Consider the following 5,330-nt stretch of genomic DNA (forward strand, 5'->3'; position numbering starts at 1 on the left):
CCTCGACAACATAGACTCACCTCGTCGATCGGCGGCGTCGACTATAATGTGTGAACACAACTTAACCGATCATCCAAAGCTTAGATGATTTTATTCTGTCCTCATTCTTTCTTCGATTTTTGGGACGATAAGATCTCCGTCGTTACAACTCCCTCTTTCAATTTCAACCCTCTTTTTTGACTCGATTTTTTTTTTTTTTTTTTTACCACTTCTTGAAAACTTTGCAAAATTTTGATATTCTTTTTCGAAGTTTTTGATGAATTATTTTGAGCTTGTCCTTGAAGTTGAAGTGTGTCCTTAAAGTTGCTACTGCTACTTATAGTGTGTCCAGATCAATGTGACAGCAAAAAAAAATAGGCATTGTTGCCAAACATGTCACACGTGAAGGTATATTGCACAGTGCTTCCTCCGACAGTAAAACAAAGTCAGGTAAGGCGATGTCCACCTTACCTCTGAACTTAGAGCTACCTCTGCATTTTAAAAGAGAGAGTTTATCAAAAATAGACCTTTACCTCAATTGCAACAATGTAAGGATTAAAACAAAGTCAGGTAAGGCGATGTCCACCTTACCTGTTCTGGAATCCAACCTCTGAACTTAGAGCTACCTCTGCATTTTAAAAGAGAGAGTTTATCAAAAATAGACCTTTATCTGAATTGCAACAATGTAGGGATTTCCTCTGCATCACATTGATCTGGATGAACTATAATGCTAACAATATTCAAGCATTGGAGCATCGGTGCCGAGGTATACAATCTTTAATGAAATCTAAAAAAAAAAAAAAAGAAAAGTATAAGGAGAAAGAACAACAAAGGACACTTAAGGAGTTAGGGAACTGAAAGCTGGTAAGTACGTTTTTATTTGTTATATTTTACTATGCATAAATGCATATTAGAAAGTCTGCATAACATTTAAATATTAAATTGAGAGAATTTAGAGTTTCTTGTTTATCTATTTAAATTTAATTTATAGGCTTTATTGTTTCTGGTGCGCCTTGGCTCCTGCCACTTTAACTTACCCATCGCCGCCCGTTTATCAAAACGCCTGTCTGTTTGTCTAGCTATTAAGGGCCCTAAAAGTTTTATGGCCTGTAAAAGTTATGTCTTATGTCTCGACTCCGTAATATGGACCTCGTGCAATTTATTGCCATATATCCATATAACATATGGTCAAAGCTTCTCAAACTGTGTGCTGTGAGGTAGCCTTAAGTGTGCCGCGAGATTTGGGATGTAAAAAAAAAAGAAAAAAAAAGATAAATGAAAGAAATATCATAAAACTGATGAGATAAAGAAAGATAGCATGCCAAATTGAGGAAGAAAAGCCCTGCGGTGCTAATAAAAGTGTATTTTTCATAAAACTGATGAGATAAAGAAAGACAGCATGCCAAATTGAGGAAGAAAAGGCCTGCGGCGCTAATAAAAGAGTATTTTTATTTCTTTGTGCTGGAGGAGGTGGTGCCGCGGAAAGATTGGAGTCTCGAAAAATGGCTACAACTTTGAGAAGCACTGGTTTAGTGCCTTTTAACATGTGTACTGTTTATTGTCTTTGCCATACACATTTGTATTGTGTAGGCTCTACTAGATAGGAGTTAGGATTATTGTTCCCGGTATTGGGCACACATGGAAGAAAGAGGAGAAGAAGAAGAAGAAGAAGAAAAAGAAGAAGGAAGAAAATAAATATGAAGGAGAAAAAGGGGGAAACAACAAGAAGACGAAAAAGGAGGAGAAGGAGGAGAGGTTAAATATACAGAGGACTTCGAAGACGAAGAATTAAAATAAAAAAAAGAAGAAGAAGAAGAGGAGGAAGAAGAAGGAGGAGAAGAAGAAAATGAAAGAGAAGTCATTAAGGAATAAAAAGAAGGAGGAGGAGGGTAAAAATAATAAGAAGAAGAACAAGCTGGGCCCGTAGTTTGTTCGATGGTGGTTAAAGAATACCTATGTACCTACCTACCTACCTAATTTGTTTAATATTCAGTTTATTATTATTCTTAGTTTTTTTGGTTTTTTGGCTTTTTGTTTTCTAGACAAAATTTGCACCACCATTTTCGTGTTCCTGGTAAAAAGACCTTTAAAGTCCTTCTATGGGGGACAGACAGACTGACAGAGTAACAGACAGACAGACAGACAGAGATGACACCGAAGCGAATACAATAGCCCGTCCACTATACCTTTTTTATTACTATCGTAATAATAAAGGAAGGACGGACTAAAAAGGAGGCGGATGAGAAGAATAAGATCAAGACTTGAATAAAATGGAAGGTAACATAAATGAATATGGCATTTTTTACCTTGGTCATCGAACCTGCGGTCTCCCATTTACCAGACGACCCCTCCTACTATAAAACCGAAAAAGATTTTTCTTCTTCTTCTTCTTCTTCTTCTTCTTCTTCTTCTTCTTCTTCTTCTTCTTCTTCTTCTTCTTCTTTAGATTTTTTTTTCTTCTTCTTCTTCTTCTTCTTCTTCTTCTTCTTCTTCTTCTTCTTCTTCTTCTTCTTCTTCTTCTTTTTACCCAGAATTCCCCGGGTATTGTTTCAAACGAGTTTGTGTAACGAAAAGTGTAAGCGATCCTCATTAAAATAGTAATCGAATATACCCAGAATTCCCCGGGTATTGTTTCAAACGAGTTTGTGTAACGAAAAGTGTAAGCGATCCTCATTAAAATAGTAATCGAATACCGAATGTTTCTTTTTCTTCTTCTTTTTTTTCCTTTGTCTTCTCAGAAAATTTAGCTGTAAAAAGAGACGTACAGACGGCAAAAACAACAAAAAACCTATTTTCAAATTTCATTTATTTTATTATAGGTAGGTATAACCTACTTACCAAAAATGATTGTTATATATGAATGGTTAAAAATAACTAATGGCGGATTTCACCAATGACTTAATGAGAGATTTCACTAATGGGAGGATTTTTACTCTTCCAAAAAGAAGTTTTTTATCTTTTTATTCACCCAAAAAGGAAGAGTTTTTAAAAACTCCTGATTGGATCATTAAAAGTAATAGTAATAGTGGTTATTTATACTGCTCGCATAGGACTGAAAAGTCCCTTTACTCCAGCAGTAGGCTACTACTATTATTGTGGTCAAATTCTTATAGGTAGGTATTAACCTACTTACCAAAAATGATTGTTATATATGAATGATTAAAAATAACTAATGGCGGATTTCACCAATGACTTAATGAGAGATTTCACTAATGGGAGGATTTTCACTCTTCCAAAAAGAAGTTTTTTATCTTTTTATTCACCCAAAAAGGAAGAGTTTTTAAAAACTCCTGATTGGATCATTAAAAGTAATAGTAATAGTTCTTATTTATACTGCTCGCATAGGACTGAAAAGTCCCTTTACTCCAGCAGTAGGCTACTACTATTATTGTGGTCAAATTCTCAAATTATATTGAGGATAAAATTCCATACCTCGGCTGGGATTGAACCCACGCCCTCCTGATTACCAGTCGAGCGCCTTGACCACTACACCACCGAGGCAGGTTATCAATAAAAATTCTCCCATTAGTGAAATCTCTCATTAAATCATTGGTGAGATCCACGGTCCACCATAAGGTTTTTTTACTTTCCTTATCCTATAGGAAGGAAAGTAATGTAATCGGGTCAAATTTTCGATGGTCAGATTTTAGTGCCAAAACACGTCTATCAATAAAAATTCTCCCATTAGTGAAATCTCTCATTAAATCATTGGTGAAATCCACGGTCCACCATAAGGTTTTTTTAATTCTGATAGTAGAGTTTCTTTCGGGCATTGTGTGAGTTTTGTTACCAACTTTGTCGGCGAAAATGGATAATAAAAATGTAGATTTAATAAGCGTAAAGCTAACGTTAAGTTGCTCTTTTTTCCAGAAAGAAAAATACAAAGAAAGTGAAAAAAGAAAAAAAAAAGTATGGGTGGAAGGAAAACTATTTATTTTTTTTATTATTTTTTTTCTACTCATCCGTGAATACTAAAACAAGAAAGAATAATTAGAAACTAGAAAAGGCAATAAGGAAAGAGCTACCCTAGACTCCTAGACCTAGAGTAAAGGAAACACCCCATCTAATGAATAAATAAACAGTAGCAAAGTTATTGGAAAAAATAAAGTTTGAAAAATAAACCCGTTTTTAAACTCGCGCTTCTTCTTCTTCTTCTTCTTCTTCTTCTTCTTCTTCTTCTTCTTCTTCTGTAAAGGAAACACCCCATCTAATGAATAAATAAACAGTAGGAAAGTTATTGGAAAAAATAAAGTTTGAAAAATAAACCCGTTTTTAAACTCGCGCTTCTTCTTCTTCTTCCTCCTCGTCTTCCTCTTCGTCTTCTTCTTCTCCTCCTCCTCCTCCTTCTTCTTCTTCTTCTTCTTCTTCTTCTTCTTCTTCTTCTTCTCCTTCTTCTTCTCCTTCTTCTCCTCCTCCTTCTTCGTCTTCTTCTTCTTCTTTAGGTGGTTGCCACTTCGAATGTTTTGCTGGAGTTCAAATCAGCAACTTTTCAGTTTTTCTCGCAAAGTCCAAAGCCCGCTTACCACTGTGGGGAAAGCCCGATTTGGGGCACCACTATCTGCCTTGCGCTAGGTCACGAATTTAACTCCCCGGGACGGTTTTTATCAGATAATGTTTGTTCTCGGAACGGCTGGCTTTCTCCGATCCTGTGTTCCTTCTCTCTTCTCTTTCGGCTGATATTGAAAAATAATATAATAAAAAAAGATGTCCTTAGCTAGCGGTACGGTGATGACCGTGAATCTTTAAATCTTGTGGAGATGTCTGGATAATGTTCGTTCTCCCAAATGACCAAATGTTTTCGATGTCTCTTACCGTTTATACGAAATAAGGGTTAAGCAACAATGACTTTGGTTAATATCTTCTTCTTCGTCTTCTTCTTCTTCTTTAGGTGGTTGCCGCTTCGAATGTTTTGCTGGAGTTCAAATCAGCAACTTTTCAGTTTTTCTCGCAAAGTCCAATGCCCGCTTACCACTGTGGGGAAAGCCCGATTTGGGGCACCACTATCTGCTTTGCGCTAGGTCACGAATTTAACACCCCGGACGGTTTTTATCAGATAATGTTTGTTCTCGAAACGGCTGGCTTTCTCCGATCCTGTGTTCCTTCTCTCTTCTCTTTCGGCTGATATTGAAAAATAATAATAAAAAAAGATGTCCTTAGCTAGCGGTACGGTGATGACCGTGAATCTTTAAATCTTGTGGAGATGTCTGGATAATGTTCGTTCTCGGAACGGCTGGCTTTCTCCTATCCTGGTCCTCCTACTCTCTTTGATTTCAGCTAAGCAGGGGCTGTGGGATATTATACGCCGTCGTGACAATGACCCATTTTTGTCAGTTTCCCCAAAAGTTCAACAA

This window comes from Diaphorina citri, unplaced genomic scaffold, assembly GCF_000475195.1.
Source record: "Diaphorina citri unplaced genomic scaffold, Diaci psyllid genome assembly version 1.1 scaffold2248, whole genome shotgun sequence".
In the NCBI taxonomy this organism is placed as follows: Eukaryota; Metazoa; Arthropoda; class Insecta; order Hemiptera; family Psyllidae; genus Diaphorina; species Diaphorina citri.